This window comes from Acipenser ruthenus, chromosome 30 (genome assembly GCF_902713425.1).
Source record: "Acipenser ruthenus chromosome 30, fAciRut3.2 maternal haplotype, whole genome shotgun sequence".
In the NCBI taxonomy this organism is placed as follows: Eukaryota; Metazoa; Chordata; class Actinopteri; order Acipenseriformes; family Acipenseridae; genus Acipenser; species Acipenser ruthenus.
This window is the reverse complement of record NC_081218.1, coordinates 6,746,763-6,768,290: the sequence shown is the minus strand read 5'-3', so window position 1 is coordinate 6,768,290 and position 21,528 is coordinate 6,746,763. Positions and strand designations below refer to the sequence as shown.

At 41.4% G+C, this 21,528-nt stretch overlaps 1 protein-coding gene and 1 long non-coding RNA gene across 7 annotated transcripts in view; both read right to left on the bottom strand.

Annotated features, from left to right (window-relative positions):
• Positions 1 to 579, bottom strand: part of LOC117402343 (tumor necrosis factor alpha-induced protein 2-like) — a 72,151-nt gene extending 71,572 nt beyond the window's left edge. The window contains exon 1 of the mRNA XM_034003827.3: positions 308 to 579. The gene's annotated coding sequence lies outside the window, so the exon portion shown is untranslated. The remainder of the gene's footprint in view (positions 1 to 307) is intronic.
• A 1,784-nt stretch (positions 580 to 2,363) lies between these two features.
• Positions 2,364 to 11,096, bottom strand: LOC117397207 (uncharacterized). 6 transcript variants are annotated; one of them, XR_009309530.1, is made up of 5 exons: positions 10,846 to 11,094; positions 10,512 to 10,590; positions 9,668 to 9,817; positions 3,376 to 8,953; positions 2,364 to 3,239 (listed from the first exon to the last, which is right to left on the bottom strand). It is a non-coding gene; the product is annotated as an uncharacterized LOC117397207 (long non-coding RNA). The 6 variants fall into 6 exon arrangements; XR_009309529.1 differs by having other exon boundaries at positions 9,668 to 10,590; positions 10,846 to 11,096; XR_009309528.1 differs by having other exon boundaries at positions 10,512 to 11,093.
• Between the last annotated feature and the right edge of the window lie 10,432 nt (positions 11,097 to 21,528).

The window sequence follows — 21,528 nt, the reverse complement described above, 5'->3', positions numbered from 1 at the left end:
CCCAGCCTCTCTCCCATTACACCCCATACACAGCAAACCATCCCAGCCTCTCTCCCATTACACCCCCCATACACAGCAAACCATCCCAGCCTCTCTCCCATTACACCCCCCAACACAGCAAACCACCCAGCCTCTCTCCCATTACACCCCCCAACACAGCAAACCACCCAGTCTCTCTCCCATTACACCTCCCCAACAGAGCAAGCCATCCCAGTCTCTCTCCCACTAGACCCCTCAACAGAGTCCAAACCATCCCAGTTTCTCTCACTACCAAGAGTCCAAACCCTCCCTCTCTCATCAGTCTTACCTTTGTTGTCTTGAAGGTAGACAGCAGATCAGAACATTCCTGCTTCCTCTCTCCCTTTCTCAGTCTCTCTGTATTTCTTTACCTGTACCCCTGTCCCAGTCTTTCTGTCTCAGTCTCTGTCGCTCTCTCAGTTTGCTCACTTTCTCCTCCTCTTCTCTCTGAACTATGTGCATGCTCTGCTTCCTGTCTCCTTTTTCCTCGTCGCCCCAGGAAGTGACCGTCCCCTTTCCTCCAATCCTTGCCCCTGCTGGAGAGCTCCAATTATATTACTTACTGAGCACTGACCTCCTTCTTCCTCTTTTTAACAGAGCTGAGGTCACCAGCTCTCTTCTCTTCTCTCCTCTTTTCTTCTCTCCTCTCCTCTTTTCACCTCTTCCTCTTTTCTCTTCTCCTCTCCTCCTCTTTTCTCTTCTCCTTTCCTCTCTTCTCTTCTCTTTTCCTTTCCTCTCCTCTCTTCTCTACTGCACATCTCGGAGAGCTTCTTTCTTGTTTTGTTTTGCTGTAGTGTTTGTTCACACTACACATACTACACAATACACTATACACTATACACAGTATACAAGACAGTATACACAATACAATATACACAATAGTATACAGAATGCAGAATACAGAGAGGTTTAATCTCCCTCCTGCTCATGGCTCCCTCGTATTATTAATTACACGTATTATTAATTACACGGTCTCCATTTCTTTTTTTATTTTATAAATGTAGTCGTTGCCAATTATTTTGTATTATTTTCTCACCAATTTGGAAATGGCCAATTACTTTTATGCTCAGCTCACCGCTACCACCCCTGCGCTGACTCGGGAGGGCGAAGACGAACACACACTGTCCTCCGAAGCGTGTGCCGTCAGCCGACCGCTTTTTTTCACACGACAGACTCACCATGCAGCCACCCAAGAGCTACAGCGTTGGAGGACAACACAGCTTTTGGGCAGCTTACAGGTAAGCCCGCAGGCGCCCGGCCATACTAAAGGGGTCCGACCTAACCCACTCTCCGTCCCCCCGGACGGCGCCCCCTGGAAGCTCCCGTCCTCGGTCGGCAAAAGAATAGCCTGGACTGGAACTCGCGACTATAGAGCGCATCCTGCTCTCCACGTGGAACGCCTTTACTGGATGCGCCACTCGGGAGCCCCTTCATGGTCTTCATTTCTGTGCATTTTAAATCTGTCAGTGTGATGATGACCAAGTTGATGACCATGACCTATCAATTTGCCCCTTCATCTGTACCCCTCTCCCTCTCTCCCTCTCCCTCACCCTCTCCCTTTGATCTTTCTCAGTTTGCAGTGTAAAGCCTGAAGCATTCTCTCACACGGGGTCAGTTCGTTTGATCTGCATGCTGCCCTTGTTTAAATCAGTAAGAGAAAGAGGAAACCAGCATCTTCAGCACTGGCAGTAAAATGCCAAGTTTGGTCGCTGAGCTGGTGCTATACCCCCCTCTGCTGGCCATCGTGTGAACTGCAGGTATTGCACACCTCCCGCTCCCACAGCACAGCAGCAGTAGCACAGCCCTGTGGAGTATGTCTTCATTATCAAACTCAGCTGATCAGATTTGTAACTCTTGTTTGGGGATTGTACTTAAATCAATGTTATCTGGATTCTGAGTCTAAAAGAATAATATTAAAATATGTCACTTTTTTTTTTTTTTTTTTTTTTTTTTTTTTACAGTTTTTCCCAATTGTTTACACACGTTTGCTGAATCTTTGGCTCATTTTCCCAAAACTCTAAACACAAAACACAAAACCACAAACACAAAATGCAAAACTCTACAAATCTCTAGCAAAAGCAAACCCTGCATTCAAAACTGTTTTATCTCTTTCCAAAATGTTTTTTTGCATCCAAATGACACACACACACGTCATATGAATAGATCTGTCTACCAACCAACAACACACTGATGTGCTCAACACAAAACACTACTATGAATATCCCATCAGTAGGTTTATGCCTTTTGCATTTTCAGTGTTACACTGTAGCCGGTTGTATAAAATTGTCACAGTAATGTATACCTACTCAAATATATATAAATAAACACACACAAATGCAATACAGTAACAAAAACATTGTCATTTATTTCCAAAATGCAGTATTTCTGAACACCTGTGTTTTGTATGTAACACTTTCCATACCCAACAGGAGAAAACCAGGAAAAACATTCAGTAAGATAAAGGGTTTTCTGTACAAAAATAAAAAATGAAAGTGGCTCATTCTTTCAAAACTCTAAACACAAAAAGACAAAAACACATGCAAAATGTAAGACAAAAGAAATTAGGCTGCATCCCGCCTCCTATTTTGGTCTGGCCACAGCACCTCATCTACATCACAAGCGATGTTCTCCCTGGCTAAACAGCGGGGAAAGAATCTTCTGGAGTGACGGATCCAGCCGCCGAAAGCCCCCACATCAACTTCACCACATGCATCCTCCATTGCCTGGAGAAGAGGCATGCATGGGAGGGGATGGCGGTCATACACCTTCCATCGCCATGCCGAAAAAAACTCTTCAATTGGGTTTAGGAATGGGGAATATGGTGGGAGGTATAGAACAATAAATTGTGGGTGGTCGATGAACCAGTTGTGGACCAGAGCAGCCCGGTGGAAACTCACGTTGTCCCAGATGACAACATACCTGGGCTGCTCTGGTCCACCCCTCTGCTTGGCTGGAATGAGGATGCCATGTAGTGTGTCCAGGAATGTGATGAGAAGGGCGGTGTTGTAGGGACCAAGGTTGGCATGGTGATGGATGACGCCTTGCTGGCTAATGGCTGCGCACATGGTGATATTCCCTCCACGCTGTCCAGGGACATTCACAATGGCACGGTGGCCAATAATGTTCCGTCCCCGTCCCCTTCTTTTGGCTAGGTTGAAGCCAGCCTCATCAATGTAAATATAAACGTGCTGAATTGCAGCGGCATCCAGCTCCAAGACTCTCTGAAACAGACAACAAGACAATATGTGAAATAGACCTAGAGCAGTCAATATGGTGAGGCACAATACACTGGATTACAGTACTGTAATGTGTCTAGACAGTGCTGATATGATAGTAAATTCACAGTATAGTACTTACTTGCACATATTCATAGCGCTGTTCTTTAACCCTGAGTTTCGCTCAAATGGCACCCTGTAGACCTGTTTCATCCGGATTCGGTTGCGCTGTAATACACGGTCCAATGTAGACAAGCCCACCTGGTGAATGTTATTGAGTATTGTGTTGTCTGCAATTATGTGGTTCTGGATTTCTCTTAGTCTAATGGTATTGTTTGCCACCACCATGTTCACAATAGCGGTCTCCTGTTCTGGTGTGAACAGCCGGTGTCTTCCACCATGGCCTGGCTGTCTCTCACTTCTGCAGAAGATCCACAAATATGATATGATTGGTTACAGTAAGCTAAAATAATCTATTTTCTTTCAATATGAGATGACATTACTGTAACATTGGCCAACAATCACTGAGTAACATAGGCCTACTGATATGTCGGACTGCAGTATACTACAGTATACATACATAAAGAGCATAGTGTAGATGGTAGGTAACTTACCGGTTCTCATTTCTGAATGTATGGATGACAGATGCAACCGTGTAGCGGCTCAGGTTGGGCTGAACTCTCTTCCCAGCCTCCCTCGTACTCAATCCATGGTTGAGCACATGGTCAACCAATGTGGCCCTGATCTCATCTGAGACAACTGTCCTTCCTCGCCCTCATCCTCCTCTTCCTCCTCTTACTCTCACTCCTTGACCTCTAGCTCTTGCTTCACTGTTGACTTCCATTTTCCTCCAAAACAGGAGAGCTCATCTGTGGCCTTTTCTAGTGCTAAAGCTCTGATTTTTAAGTGAACAATTCAGCAACTAGTGTTTACACCTGTGAGGAGTGGGTGTTGCCAATTGGTGTATAGAGCTTGGCATTGTGATTGGCGTTGCTTTCCAAAGGGATACAGAGATTTTAATTTTGAATGTTGTGCCTAATGTAGAAAACTGTGTGTAGTGTTTTGCAAAAAGTGTGATATAGAATTGGAAACTGAGTGTAAAGCAGGAATTGTGCTTGCAATTTTGCAGACTTGGTTTAGGGATTTGGTACATGAGTTTCAGGTTTCGGTGATTGCGTTTCAAGTTCCAATTTTAGTGTGTAAACAATTGGGAAAAACTGTAATTTGTATAATGTAGCAGTCACATAACATTAGCTAAAGTAATGAAGCTTGGAACTGTCCAGGTAACTGTAGTTACGGGTGGACGCCAGCCCTTCATCCTATCCCATACAGGAGCAAGGGAAGGGAGCATCGCAGCCACCTGTCGAGACGCCTCCCGCTCTCGGTGGGAGCGTTGCAGTATCTCCTCCACCGCCGGCCTGAAGGTATGTCCAGGGAAGATAGGCATGTCTAAAAGGGGCTCCTTCCGCATCTGGGACCCTGGCCTGTGACAGCCTGAGCTGTCTGCATGCCACTTCAAGACCCGCCAGGCTTCTGCCCAGGGCCTGCGCTTGGGAGCCTGAAATTTGTAGCAGCATACCGGATACCAAGCGCAGCTCTAAGGCTACAGGCTCAGGGAGAGGCGCCGATCACAGGATTCCTGCGCTTCGGCTGCGTACGCTTTTTGAGGTGGGCCTCTGTGATCCTGCATTGGCCGTTAGGGCATACAGGTTCCTTGGCTAAACCTCCTACCGAAGGAGCTCCAGAGCCGCTATGGTGGAATCCTCCGACAGGAATTGTGCCAGTCCCAGCGTCCCCGCACCTTCCAAGGAGGCCAGCAGGGTTGCACGTTTTGAGATGCTTGGCGCCAAGGTCGGTCGGTGCCAGGAAGATTGTACCTCCTCCAGAAAATTTGGGAACACCGGGAAAGGCTGGTGGGGTCAAAGCTTGCGTCGGTCTGAACACAGAACTGCGCTGTTCTGGCTCTGCCTTCCAGGGGACCTGGAGGAAATTTGAGCTTGAGCTTGATGGAGGGGTAACACCAGTCTTTGAGGCCACCTCGGAGCTGGGGCCCATCTCCTGGGTCACTTTCTGGACCTGTGTCTCCTGCTGCTCTAAAGAGTCCCCGTCCCAGGAAGCCGCAATCGAGATTGCGTCCTGGTCCTCCTCGCTCATCACCTCGTCTCGGTCCGAGACGTCCGTGAAGGTGGGGTCAGTGCCTGAGCAGGTGTCGGAGGCAGAGCTGGGGCAGGAGCAGGGGGAACATCCTGCTACCTGACCAAATACTCAAGGACCTGGGCCATCTGGCTCTTTAGGTCAGAGATATCCTTGGCCTGCTTACTGTGCCTTGCCCTTTTATTGCTCCTCGAGGGAGACCGTGAGCGGCTGCGAGCTCGGTGGGCTGAATCCTGCGCACAGGGTATACTCTGTGATGGGCTGGAAGGCAGGTGGAGGAGGGGGGGCTCCCAATGCTGCAGAGGGCTCAGCTGAGCTGGCTGAGGAAGTCCCTCCTGTGAACTCTGCAAACCTCCTGCGCAGAGTCCGAGGCTGGGACACTGCGCAGATCGAACAGAACGTCTTGTCTCCTAAGGCGGAGCAGGCGTACTGCATCTTGAAGCACTTGACACATAGGAGGTGTTTGTCTTGTGGGGGAAGCATGCAAGAGGCAGGAATTTGCATACGTAGTTGTGACTCTGCAGCTGATGCATAGTTCACACACCCTAGTCTCTGTAAGTCGCCTTGGATAAAGATGTCTGCTAAATAAACAAATAATAATAATAATAATAATAATAATAATAATAATAATAATAATAATAACCAAAAGCACCTGTCAGGCAGCCCCGCCTCACAGGCAGATAACAACAAAAGAGCACAACTTTTACTGATGTCACACATCTAAGCCCGCCCTGCCACTCCTACAGCAACGCCATTTCCTCTCGGTATTCGATAGTTTGAAGTTGGATAGTTTAAATTTAGGAATGGTAAGTAAGGGTGCTCTTAAATTTACAAAAAGGTGTGTTTTAAGCCCGGACGTATGTACATACATACAGTAGTTATAAACGAGTATATTTAAAGTTAATTTTTATTTGTTTTGGTATTTATAAATGAGTATATTTAAAGTTACATTTTTATTTGTTTTAGTATTTATAAATGAGTATATTTAAAGTTACATTTTTATTTGTTTTAGTATTTATAAATGAGTATATTTAAAGTTAGATTTGTATTTGTTTTTCTATAATAGCCTCGAGCACTGTCTTTATATTAAATTAAATCATCGTTGAAATGCATTGTGTTTAGACCAAAATGTTAAAAAAGGGCGATTTTCGTGAAATGCATGTTCGCTGTTTTTATAGTTACAGGGTTAAGGCTAAGCAAATTGCGTATAAGATTAAGTAAATTGCATAACATTCGGTTATGCTATTGATTGTCATACCGCTAAAAAATATTGAGCATAACCTTCATAAAGAAGTTTGAACGTTGACTTCAGCAAGCAGATCATTGCATTACATACCGGTAGCTTACATGTAGGTTACAGTCAGTGCAGTCCATAGCTGCCTGGAAGGCAAGTTTAAGCGTTGTCGTTTTGTGTTGAAAATGAAAATGAAAAGCATTAAAAAACTTATCATTTCACCTCCGGGTTTGTCACAAGGTGATACAGAATGATTCTCAATCAAGTAATGTTTATTTTAAATTAATTAGAGGCCAGGGATAATTAAAATAAAACACACGTTTTTGTGTGTGTGTGTATGTATGTATATATATATATATATATATATATATATATATATAATTATGGCCAGCAGTGTGGAGTAGTGGTTAGGGCTCTGTACTGTTGGCTGGAGGGTCGTGGGTTCAATCCCAGGTGGGGGACACTTCTGCTGTACCCTTGAGCAAGGTACTTTACCTAGATTGCTCCAGTAAAAAAAACCCAACTGTATAAATGGTTAATTGTATGTAAAAAATGTTTTTTTACAATAATTTTATATCTTCTAACAATTGTAAGTCGCCCTGGATAAGGGTGTCTGCTAAGAAATAAATAATAATAATGTATATACCTTTTTTAAGTCAACCTTTGTGTTAAGAGCACAATTCAAGGAACATACATTTTGTTAAAATATGACATACAATCCAACTTACACATATACATCTTAAAATACTGCAGCTTACAATAAAAACACACACAGTACTAAAATAACATACTTACTGTAGTACATTGCTTCAACTTAAATCATGGACCTGATGACTATTCCTCTGTGAAACATTCAAGTCCCCTCCATCCTTCCGGACCAACCATCTATGGACAGCCTGTAAAATAAGCGTCTCAGTAAATGTATGTGCTCATCTCTCCCCGGGTTTACATTACAGGTAAAAGTCACTAATAGGAATAAAACCTTATGAATACATGAAACCAACAGAGCAGGATGACAGCATTTGGGCAAACATCTCTCACAGCATTAATTTCCTTCATGTCCTTGTCTATCATTATACATCTGTAAGAGAATTAGTTCAAATTAGTAATATTAGTTTTCCCCCTATTTTGTAAGGAAACAACCATTGGCCTAGACCAAATAAAACCTTTCGCAAATCATAAACCCAGTATTAATGGCGGGTTCCCTCTGGGGTAGAAGGAATAACCTTCTGACATCAGTACCAGGTTTGTAATTTGTGATTAGCGGGTGGGTCAAAGCTTTGATTTGGGCCAGGCCTTAGTGCTCAAAGGCATTGAATAACTGAAAGATGAAACATAAAAGTGAGTCACTCTGCATCAGCAGTTGTTGATGTATAGTTCACCCCTAATCTCTTGGATAATAGCACCTGATAAATGACTAATTAAAAACAATTACCTTTGTGTGAACTCATTTAGGGCATCTTTCACCTGAAGACACAATCTAAGATTTGGATTGTTTTCTTCACTTGAAATAAAGTATGCAACAGGTACACCACGACCTGCTTTATTCCTAACAATCACGGCATACAATGCAAATGAATATGCAGTCATGCCTTTATATGTAGCATCTAAAAAACAATGTCTTTCCCATGTTTCTGTAGCTGTTGATGCTGCCACTCCATGGATGGGATGATCATGAGTGGTTGTGAAACACTGCGAGCTAAAGGCTGATAGAACTACACGTGGTCTTTAAGATCTGTTTTGAGAAGTTTATCTACGCTAGAAGAATCATCATTATCCAGATGTGGTTCTTTAATCACTTTCACATCGTGGGGTGTGACAAAATATCTACGGTCACACAAATCGTCAAAACCTTGCTGTTTTGCCCAGTCTGCTGCCCTAACAGCTATATCAGTTGGTAGAAGATCTTGAGCCAAATATGTTTCAATTAACCTGAGAATTTCATGATGTACTTTGTTGACTTTTTGCTGATAAGGGTCTTTAAGATCATGCCCATTATGAATGGGCTGAATACGAACAACACATCCTTTGAAAGCAGAGTCACTTCTGAAATTAAAACTAACATATGCCCTACAACCGTTGGCTCTTGTTTTCCAGGGAATTCCAAGTGGTTTTCCTTTAGGTTTATTTGCTCTTTCACATCTATAATATACCGAGTTTTTAGCTTGATGTCTTGCTGTAAAGAATCCATCTCCATTACAACTAAGTTCTTCTAAGACTTCGTGGATGAAATCTTCTTCAGATTTGGTTTTAAACAGGTTCACTCTTCAGATGATGTTTGGGTCCACCTCTCTCTTTAGCGAATCTTCAATGGATTTAATCCAATATTTGTCTGTGTAAAATACAATTTGATGTTATGGTATTGTGTAATTTTACAAAATTAATGATATTAAGAAGGTACAGCAGGTACACACTAAACTGTACCTGCCTTCCAGGCAGCTATGGACTGCAATGACTGACACCTGCCTTCCAGGCAGCTATTATTATTTATTTATTTATTTAGCAGACACCTTTATCCAAGGCGACTTACAGAGACTAGGGTGTGTGAACTATGCATCAGCTGCAGAGTCACTTACAATTACATCTCACCCGAAAGACTGAGCACAAGGAGGTTAAGTGACTTGCTCAGGGTCACACAATGAGTCAGTGGCTGAGGTGGGATTTGAACCGGGGACCTCCTGGTTACAAGCCCTTTTCTTTAACCACTGGACCACACAGAGTGCACTGACTGTAACCTACATGTAAGATACCGGTATGTAATGAAATTATATTGATTTGGTGTTGTTTTCTTTGTCCAGATTTAACACCTGGGCTTCAAGACTATTTCTTATGTATAGCGCTACCCCTCTGCCTCTTCTGTCCTGCCTGTCTTTCCTATACAGTGTGTACCCACTAATATTATATTCGTCTCCATCACTCTCAGACAACCAAGTTTCTGTAACACCTATCACATCGTAGTTACTTGTTAGTGCAGTAGCTTCAAGTTCTAACATTTTGTTTCTGAGACTTCTAGCATTAAGATAATTACATTTAATAATTGTCTTACCTGAGTTGTTGCCCTTGTTTTGATGTGGTCTCCCTTCTGTTTTTTTGTTTTCTCCCCCCTTCCTTTCTAGTTTAAATGCTTCTGAACCTCCTCAAGGATGCTTTCTCCGAGTAGGATAGGACAAGACAAACAAACGACAGACAAACAGTCCTGCAACGATGCCATTGCCTGGGTCGTTATAATTATTATTATTATTATTATTATTATTATTATTATTATTATTATTATTTATTTCTTAGCAGACGCCCTGTGGCAATGTGCCCCGCCCCTGTGTGCATATTATGTGTTGGGTGTTGCGTGTGTAGCCCGTCTGACTACGATTCTGCGTTGTGTTCTGGTGTATGGATAATGAACAGGACTCTGGACACTGGTGGCCGGTTTCTGGTCTTTTATTCTGAATTAGATTAAATAAATGCAGTGAATACAATGGAATGAATGGTGATGAGCTTCTCTATGTTGCACGCAGTGCACACCTCTCCTCAGTAGAGCCAAAGACAGACTGAGCTGGATTCAATTGATAATACAATAATACAGCTACTTCATTGACCATTACTTAAAACTAATAACATTCTTACAGTGTATAGAAAAATATATATTCCTGCTGCAAAGATTTAACATTTTAAAAGGAAACTATGACAAAAGGAATTGCCCCTAATAAATCAATAAGAAATAATAATATATTTATAAATAAAATAAATCGTTCAGATAAAAGTACCAGATTATAAAAATAAATACATTTTTGTATCAAACACATTACATTAAAAGACCACCGGCTATATTGTAAATAATGGCAACTCAGCCAAATAAATGCAATATACAATAATACAACTGTGGATTAACATACCTGAATTAGATGAAATAAATGCAGTGAATACAATGGAATGAATGGTGATGAGCTTCTCTATGTTGCACGCAGTGCACACCTGACATGAGGAAAAGTAAAGTGAGCGAGTGCTTACACGTGGGAAGCTACAGACACCCTGCTAGCATGTACTGAAACTATCTAGCCTAACATTGCAACACTCGGTAAAGAAAACTCTTAACAAATTACTATTTCATCACAATCAATTCGTTAGCAACACAACAATGCTGGAATACATTCTAACATATTTACATAAAGTTTCACTTGTTCTAAACGTTTATATTATATGTACATTGGCGCATACGCAAACACATACCTCTCCTCAGTAGAGCCAAAGACAGACTGAGGAGTAAAAACCGCGCGCTGCTGACTGGATTGTCCCGCAGGCCAGAGCAATACACCACAGAGCAATCGATACTCTCCACGGATACGTAAAAAATAAAAAACTAACAGAAGGATTTGGGTGAAATACATATAAACGAGTATTAATACTCGTTACACGTGCGTGTGTAAATGTTGGTGTATAGTCATTGGTACACGGGATATAAACGGGTCTGTGTTTCACGTGTATTTAAAAAGTGTAGATTTGTATTTAGGCACGAGGAGAGCACAAATCACTTCACGTGCTGGTTAAATGTAATATGCGAGCACGGGGTTGCACAGAATTAATTCACGTGCTGGGATTCAAGTGAATAATTAATTAGTAATTGAATCCCAGCACAACAGTATATATAGATGCACGTTTCTTTCACTCAGGGTTGGGTGTTCGGTGAGTGGAGAACGGGATTAGAGACGGAGGTAATTGTAAATTATAAAAGCGTAAATATAAGAGTATCTGCTCACCGTGTTTTGTTCGTCTGTCTGTGCACTATATAGTCCGTTTTTGTTTGTCTCTTTATTTTCACGTATAGTGTCGTGTCCCGTGTTTTGTGTTCAAACCTTTTATTTTCTGTTCTGTTTATTAAATGTTGAGCGCGATCACGCGCTCAGCCTCACCAAAACCCCAAGTCTCTGTTGTTTATTTCCTGGCTCTGGTCTGACGCCACCCACTCCGGCCGTCTTTGTGACACGCCCCTATCCAGGGCGATTTACAATTGTTCCAAGATATCCCATTATACATTATTTCACATTATACAGATATCACATTATTTTTACATACAATTACCCATTTATACAGTTGGGTTTTTACTGGAGCAATCTAGGTAAAGTACCTTGCTCAAGGGTACAACAGCAGTGTCCCCCACTGGGGATTGAACCCACAACCCTCCGGTAAAGAGTCCAGAACCCTAACCACTACTCCACACTGCTGCCCATAATATCATAATATCAAAACGGCTGCCTACTACTGTCACACAATGTAAATTATAAAAATGCTTCACACTCATAGCATAAACAGAACACAAATATCACCAGGATTGTGTAAGTGTACCTGAATATACCATCCTGGAGAGCTGAAGAAAAATCTGGGGTGACTTAACCAGGAGATACCAAAGCAGTAAACTTTGAGAAGGGGCTGGTTCATTATCTTCTCTGTACTTTACTACACTGTTCTGTGCTGTGCTTTTACCAGGGGCTATCAAAGCAGTACGCTTTGAGAAGGGGTAAATGTGATCTGCTAACCAGTTTAGCCTGTTCTTAGCTGTCATGTTGCAATGTTTTGTGTTCAATTTGTATCCCACCTGTAATAATGCTGTGCTTTGGCTCTGAGGCTGTGAGATGCATATCTTGATAGATAGCTGGATTACACAGGATATTTATCTGCAGGAATGTGCACACAACTGTTTTCAAGAGACTCACGCACTTTGCCTGTGCTTGTAGTTGTTGTTTGCATTTCCATAATTTCTATCTGGACTGATTATGAGTTAGATCGGGTGGGAGGGGGTTTGGGCTTGAAGCAGTCACATGATTATTGGTATTTTATACCTGCTCAGTCAAAGGGCATTGTGTTATGAAAGTTCATCTTAGTGATAAAATCTCCATGGAGTCTCTGTTGAAAGTCTGCCTGCCTGCCTGTATGTCTCTCTCTCTGCTTGTCTGCCTGCCGGCCTCTCTCTCTCTCTCTCTCTCTCTCTCTCTCTCTCTCTCTCTCTCTCTCTCTCTCTCTCTCTCTCTCTCTCACCTAGCTCCATCTGTGCTGTTTTGTTTCTCTGCTCTGTCAGTTCCTGAGGGCTCAAGAGGAGTTTGAAGCCTGGGCTCTCAGTCCTCACTCCAGAGCAAGGGGACCCATGTTGTGCAGTTCAGGCAGGCAACTGACTGCGTGCACGTGATTATTACGAGAACAGAAAGGGGGGGCGGGGACACACGTTAATGAAACAGATGCACCAATAACCTTATTTGAAAATAAGCAAGGGGGTTACACGTTCACTACAAATAGCAACACCAGTCCGTTATTTTTTTTTTTGTACTGTCTAGAAGGAACAGTACACCACTTTTTTTACCCCAATGTATTACAGTGCTAATAATTTCAACACGTGTGTTTTATAATACGGGAACCAGAATAAATCTGCATAATTGAAATAAGACTCATTGCACTGCAGTTTGAGCCATTCCAGGGTTTATGAGCTGCGGGCTCTGTGATACCACCTGGAAGTTGGTTCCTTATTCCCGGTTCCTTATTCGTGTTATAGTTGACAAAGCAGCGTGTCCTTTTTCTGTGTGTTTTAACTCATTTACACATCTTGCTCAATTAATATATTTCTACTATTTAAAAGATAATTGAAAGATAAATTATCTTTATCAGCAGCAGAGCGGTACCCCCAAATATTACCTGCTTGTTTTGTCCCTCTACCCCCTAAGACACCTTGCTCACTAAATATCGAGGTATCCCTAGATAGATTATCGCCTCTACTTTGCAGAAAACCCAACTATTTTAGTGAGCAAGCCGTACCCCATGAGCAGTGGCACCCCAAAATGTAGCTCAATATAACCAATACAGAACGCATGGGGGCAGTTCTTTTGATGCCCCATTTACCCCCCTTAGACGCCTTGCTCACTAAATATCGAGGTACCCCTAGATAGGGTATTGTCCCCTCTTTGCAAAAACACTAAATATTTTAGTGAGCAAGCCGTACCCCACAAGCAGCAGCACCCCAAACTGATAAACGAAAGTAACTGATAACAACCCCAAAAGTAAAAGCTAAGGTTTACAATTTTAGAAAAGCAAACTATGAAGGTATGAAACGGAGACTAACCGAAGTAGATTGGAGTAAAATAGAGAAAACATCCACAGAAAAAGGATGGCTGTTTTTTAAAAATGTAGTACTAGAGGCGCAAAACAATTACATCCCAAAAGTAGACAAATCTTAAATCTAAAACAAAATGGCCAAAATGGTTTAATAGATCAATTAAAAAAAAATATTCAGCACTTTACAGAGCGTTTAAAAGGGACCAAAAACAAAGTACACAGAAAGAGTACTTGGAACTGCAAACACAAGTCAAAAAGGAAGTTAGAAAGGCCAAGAGAGAGATAGAAATCAATATTGCTAAGGGGGCTAAAACCAATTCCAAAATGTTTTTCCAATATAACAACAGCAAGAGAACATTCAAAGAGGAGGTTAAAGGTCTAAGAAACACAAATGGCAAAATCATAGACGAAGAAAAAAAATAGCAAACATATTTAATGATTACTTTTCACAGGTTTTTACAAAGGAGGACACGGACAACATGCCCCACATGTCGACCTGTTCCTATCCAGTTTTAAATAACTTTAGCATAACAGAGGCAGAAGTGTTAAAGGGACTAGGAGCTCTTAAAATAAACAAATCCCCTGGGCCGGATGAGATCCTCCCAATAGTACTCAAAGAAATTAAAGAAGTTATTTACAAACCGCTAACCAAGATCATGCAACAGTCTCTTGACACGGGTTGTACCGACAGACTGGAAAATTGCAAACGTAATACCAATCCACAAAAAGGGAGACAAAACCGAACCAGGTAACTACAGACCAATAAGCCTGACTTCTATTATATGTAAACTTATGGAAACTATAATAAGATCCAAAATGGAAAATTACCTATATGGTAACAATATCCTGGGAGACAGCCTGGTTTTAGGAAAGGGAGATCGTGTCTAACTAACCTGCTTGACTTTTCTGAGGATGCAACATTGACAATGGATAATTGCAAAGCATACAACATGGTTTATTTAGATTTCCAGAAAGCTTTTGACAAAGTCCTGCATAAAAGATTAATTCTCAAACTGAACGCAGTAGGGATTCAAGGAAATGCATGCACATGGATTAGGGAGTGGTTAACATGCAGAAAACAGAAAGTACTGATTAGAGGAGAAACCTCAAAATGGAGTGAGGTAACCAGTGGTGTACCACAGGGATCAGTATTAGGTCCTCTGCTATTCCTAATCTACATGAATGATTTAGATTCTGGTATAGTAAGCAAACTTGTTAAATTTGCAGATGACACAAAAACAGGAGGGGTGGCAAACACTGTTGCAGCATCAAAGGTCATTCAAAATGGTCTAGACAGCATTCAGAACTGGGCAGACACATGGCAAATTACATTTAATAGAGAAAAGTGTAAAGTACTGCACGCAGGCAATAAAAATGCGCATTATAAATATCATATCAGTGTGTGGAAGCGACATCGTGGGAGAAGTACGAGTGGACAAGTACAACGCAGTTAGAAGTAGAAAGGAGGAATTACATCTTTAAATTTGGTGTTGCTTTAATCAGAAAACATTGCAGCTTAAAGCCTTACAGCTGCGTGTATTTTTCTGATAACAAGCTGAAACTCGGAGCAGCTGATTCAAATCCCGCAGCTTTCTGGGACACGGGGGAGGAGCGGCGCACGCAGCACAAACACAAACAAACAAAAGGCAGGCAGACTTCCCAGTGACATCGTGGGAGAAGTACAGTCGTGGACAAGTACAACGCAGTTAGAAGCAGTTTGAAAGCAGGTTGACAGCTGCAGAAGCTACACTAAACTAAAAAAAAAAAAAAAAAAAAATGGTCTTCAAGCCAGTAATCTGTGACAACTGCATGATGTGGGAAATCCAAGAAAACCCAACAGAGCTCAACCAAGTTTGTGTAAAGTGCCTCACAATCCAGGACTTGCTTCAGCGATTAAGCCTGCTAGAAAAGGAGATGGAGGAAATGAGACAGCAACAGGAGCTTGAGGAGCTGACACACCCACAATTCATGGAAGTCTGCACCCCTAGCAGACTGAAAGCCACCAGGGAGATGGAAGAGAGTCGAAACAGCTGGGTTCAGATAGGCAGAAGCAGGGAAAAAAAGAAACTTCGTCAAACACAACCACCAGAAATCCAGACAGCCAGCACATTTGAGCCACTTCAACATTTAGATGACCAAAACCAACATCAAGAGAATGAAAGAAACAACACCCAGGACCCTATAAACAGTGCTGACCAGGCAGCAAAAAGAAGGGAGGTCATGATTGTTGGGGACTCCATACTAAGAAACACAGCAAGTTCAGTTCGCAGTTTGGACCCCCTTACTACAACAGTGTGCTGCCTTCCAGGAGCCTCAGTCAAGCACATCACTGAGAATGTGGACAGGCTCCTAGAATGAACAGGAGATGACCCGGTAGTAGTCGTCCACATTGGTACAAACAACATTGGAAGAGACAGGCCAAGATCCCTGCAAAACAAATTCAGAGAGCTAGGAAGGAAATTAAAAGACAAGACCAAAACTGTGGTATTTTCTGGGATACTGCCGGCGCCTTGCAAAGGACCATATGGACAGCTGGAAATACAAAATCAAAATGCATGGCTGAAATCGTGGTGCACACAGGAAGGCTTCACCTTTCTTGAACATTGGAGCACATTCTACAACAAGGACTATCTATACAGGTGGGACGGACTGCACTTAAACAGAAAGGGAACCAATCTACTCGGAGAAAGGATCCTTGAGGAGGTTCAGAAGCATTTAAACTAGAAAGGAAGGGGGGAGAAAACAAAAAAACTGAAGGGAGACCACATCAAAACAAGGGCCACAACTCGGGTAAGACCACTATTAAATGTATTTATCTTAATGCTAGAAGTCTCAGAAACAAAATGTTAGAACTTGAAGCTACTGCACTAACAAGTAACTACGATGTGATAGGTGTTACAGAAACTTGGTTGTCTGAGAGTGATGGAGACGAATACAATATTAGTGGGTACACACTGTATAGGAAAGACAGGCAGGACAGAAGAGGCGGAGAGGTAGCGCTATACATAAGAAATAGCCTTGAAGCCCAGGTGTTAAATCTGGACAAAGAAAACAATGCAGAATCAATATGGGTCAGAATAATGGACACAAATTCAAAGGGCATAATAATAGGAGCATGCTGTAGACCGCCAAATTCAGACGCTGAGCAAAATAATCTGTTGTACAATGACATTCGAAATGCATGTAGAAAAGGAGAAGCCATACTAATGGGGGATTTCAACTTCCCCTGTATAAAATGGGAAAACCCAATGGGGGGCACGACGGACGAAATTGAAATGGTGGAAATGAAAAATGACTGCTTCCTAACACAATTTGTCAAGGCACCGACTAGAGGGGAGGCATGCCTTGATTTAGTCTTTTCAAATAATGAAGACAGAATAACTAAAACAGAGGTCAGAGAGCCATTGGCAAACTCAGACCACAACATGGTCTCATTTGAAATATTTTTTAAAACCCCAAAAGTAATGACTAAAGCTAAGGTTTACAATTTTAGAAAAGCAAACTACGAAGGTATGAAACAGAGACTAATAGAAGTAGATTGGAGTAAAATAGAGAAAACATCCACAGAAAAAGGGTGGCTGTTTTTTTTTAAAAATGTAGTACTAGAGGCGCAAAACAATTACATCCCAAAAGTAGACAAATCTAAATCTAAAACAAAATGGCCAAAATGGTTTAATAGATCAATTAAAAAAAATATTCAGCGAAAAAAGGCACTTTACAGAGCATTTAAAAGGGACCAAAAACAAAGCACACAGAAAGAGTACTTGGAACTGCAAACACAAGTCAAAAAGGAAGTTAGAAAGGCCAAGAGAGAGATAGAAATCAATATTGCTAAGGGGGCTAAAACCAATTCCAAAATGTTTTTCCAATATTATAACAGCAAGAGAACATTCAAAGAGGAGGTTAAATGTCTAAGAGACACAAATGGCAAAATCATAGAAAAAAAAATAGCAAATATATTAAATGATTACTTTTCACAGGTTTTTACAAAGGAGGACACGGACAACATGCCCCACATGTCAACCTGTTCCTATCCAATTTTAAATAACTTTAGCATAACAGAGGCAGAAGTGTGAAAGGGACTAGGAGCTCTTAAAATAAACAAATTCCCTGGGCCAGATGAGATCCTCCCAATAGTACTCAAAGAAATGAAAGAAGTTATTTACAAACCGCTAACCAAGATCATGCAACAGTCTCTTGACACAGGGGTTGTACCAACAGACTGGAAAATAGCAAACGTAATACCGATCCACAAAAAGGGAGACAAAACCGAACCAGGTAACTACAGACCAATAAGCCTGACTTCTATTATATGTAAACTTATGGAAACTATAATAAGATCCAAAATGGAAAATTACCTATATGGTAACAATATCCTGGGAGACAGCCAGCATGGTTTTAGGAAAGGGAGATCATGTCTAACTAACCTACTTGACTTTTTTGAGGATGCAACATTGAAAATGGATAACTGCAAAGCATACAACATGGTTTATTTAGATTTCCAGAAAGCTTTTGACAAAGTCCCGCATAAAAGATTAATTCTCAAACTGAACACAGTAGGGATTCAAGGAAATGCATGCACATGGATTAGGGAGTGGTTAACAGGTAGAAAACAGAAAGTACTGATTAGAGGAGAAACCTCGAAATGGAGTGAGGTAACCAGTGGTGTACCACAGGGATCAGTTGTGGCACTGCCACTTAAATTGAATTTTTGGTTCTACATGGTACAGTAAACGTACCATGTGTTGCGCCTTAATTGGGCAGCACGGAAGCCTGGCCAGGTTCCAAATACATTTCGAGGTTCTTATTCGTTGGAAGCGGCAGCGTTGTTAATGGAAAGATTGTTTTAGACAAGTATAAATAGTACCTTTGTTACGCCATGGGGGGGGGCTGCTTACCTGCCTTTTGAGTTCCTGTCGTCTCCTTAGTTCCTGTTTAGGGACTCTATTCCTTGTTTTTGAAAAGTCCGCGGCGTTCCTTTTCCCGGGGAGGTTTTGCCATGGTAGAGCGATCCTGTTTTCCTTCGACTGTCGTTCTTGTTCAGCAAGTGCTTTGTGCCAGTTTCAGGCTGTTTAGCCGGTGTCTTTCACCTTTGCTGCCCACGATCGCTAAAGCCTGGAGCTGGCTTGTATGCACCACGTTGCTGACGGTGTTGGTTTTTCAAGTGCATGTTCATAGTTTTTGTAGATTTCTGGTCGTCGTCTTCTGAGAGGATCTTCAAGCAAGCGGGTACCCAGGAGTTTGGTGAGATCGTTGTGTTTTTCATTTTTGTTGCGGGACTGTTTTGTGTTTTTGTTTTATTTTGTTACTTTGTTCTAGCAGTGGATATTTTGCTGGCTTGTTTATGTTTTGTTTTTTGCTCGGAACTTCTTTTTCATTTTGTTTTGTTGAACAGTTTCAATTATTTTAGCCAATAAATGTTTAAGGTTATCCTGTGTTTCTATAGTGTATTTATTGGGGGATCTTGCGTCCTTGATGCACTGTCGCTTCGCCCTTCCCCCTTGTTAATAATTTAGGTATATTTGATACAGGGAGGTAATCCCGCCGTTGGGATTAGTTTTGTGCTAAGAGCGAGACGTTACACAGTATTAGGTCCTCTGCTATTCCTAATCTACATTAATGATTTAGACTCTGATATAGTAAGCAAACTCGTTAAATTTGCAGACGACACAAAAACAGGAGGAGTGGCAAACATGGTTGAAGCAGCAAAGGTTATTCAAAATGATCTAGACAGCATTCAAAATTGGGCAGACACATGGCAAATGAAATTTAATAGAGAAAAGTGTAAAGTATTGCATGCGGGCAATAAAAATGTTCATTATAAATATCATATGGGAGATAGTGAAATTGAAGAAGGAATCTATGAAAAAGACCTAGGAGTTTATGTTGACTCAGAAATGTCTTCATCTAGACAATGTGGGGAAGCTATAAAAAAGGCTAACAAGATGCTTGGATATATTGTGAGAAGTGTTGAATTTAAATCAAGGGAAGTAATGTTAAAACTTTACAATGCATTAGTAAGACCTCACCTAGAATATTGTGTTCAGTTCTGGTCACCTCGTTACAAAAATGATATTGCTGCTCTAGAAAGAGTGCAAAGAAGAGCAACCAGAATTATCCCAGGTTTAAAGGGCATGTCGTATGCAGACAGGCTAAAAGAATTGAATCTATTTAGTCTTGAACAAAGAAGACTACGCGGCGATCTGATTCAAACATTCAAAATCCCAGTAATGTTGTTGAAGCTGACACCCTGGGATCCTTCAAGAAGCTGCTTGATGAGATTCTGAGCTCAATAAGCTACTAACAACCAAACGAGCAAGATGGGCTGAATGGCCTCCTCTCGTTTGTAAACTTTCTTATGTTCTTATCTGTTTCATGTATTGTGAGGGAATGGGTCACGCCGTTAGAGTAGGGATGTGGAGTGTGTGTGCGCGTGAGGGGATGTCTCTTTTGCTGCCTGGGGATTCATCAGCCAGAGTAGTTCCTTGCCTCTCTCCAGAATTGGCAGGAGCTGGAGTGTCGTGGGGAATGGCTCCGACTGGTCAATCCCAAGAAGTTCCTCAAGAGTTTTCCAGGAGGATTTCTGCTTTTTCCCGTGCCAGACAAGGTTGTGCAGAGCAGTGAAAAGAATACATTATTGTTGAAACACACATAACCTGATCTGTGAAACTGCAAAAGCATTAAGATATTGTATTGTTATATGACAGTAAAAGTCTGTATTAGAGGGATAATTTGCACAAGTAAAAGTGTTTACACGCTGGATACAATTACAGATATGATATTGTTAATATGTAAGTTGCAAAATCCAAGTATTTCAATCGTAACATTTCAAATCAAGTAAATTGGCTTGAAATCCGTTCTGCCATATATAGGTTTGCTTGTTTTGCTGTGGGGCATGAACGACTGACATCACTGTTTTGAATTAGAGCTCTGATTGGCTGATTAGCTCCTCAGTTAATTGTTTAAAAAAAACAATGTAAATCCATTGCATAGTAAACTGGGCTGTCTGCAAAATTGCATACAGACACAATTTCAATCTTATATAATATCCAAAATGAATTGTGCATGTCTGTTGCGGGGAGTACCAAATACAGTTTTTCTATTGCTGAAAGGGACTGTAAAATTCAATCTGCAAACCCACTTATGTTAGGTAAACTACCTTGGGAAGGATTGTCTTTGTAGGAACAAACTGCAAGTGTGAGGAAAAGAGTCTGTAAAGAGTGTCCGGCAGCAATACTCCGCTATGAATAATTACACACTTTAACAGCTTCTGGGGCAAGATGATAAAAAAAAGTTTTTATATTTTAAACTTTAAGAGTTCATTTCTGTTGCGGGGAGTACAAAATAAAGTTCTGCTGTTGCTGATAAGGACTTTGTAAAGTTTAATAATGGCAAATGTGGATTATTTGAGGAAAAAGGTCTGTAGAGAGTGTCTTGGCTGCAACACTTTTTAAGAGTGGGTGGAGGAGGGGTTTGACATTTCTACATTTCCAATGATTAACAGAAAGTCTTGGACGAATGTATTTGACTATTCACACTTTCTTGAGGAGTGCTTGTTCAATTCTATCTTTACATGTGCATGTAGTAAATGGAGGTCATGGTGAGCTGTTTGTTCATGTTGCTGATAGCCGTGGGGTGGGATTCCTGTCACTGACACTGTTTACACTTTGTTATCTAGATAATGACTGTTCTCATTTTCCAAATAACAGACACTAATGCAATTGCAATAAATAAGTAATACAGGGAGTGGGCTGAGAGGGATGTAGACAGAAACCTGTGTGTTTAAATTGTCATGAGTAAGAAGCTGCATGTGAA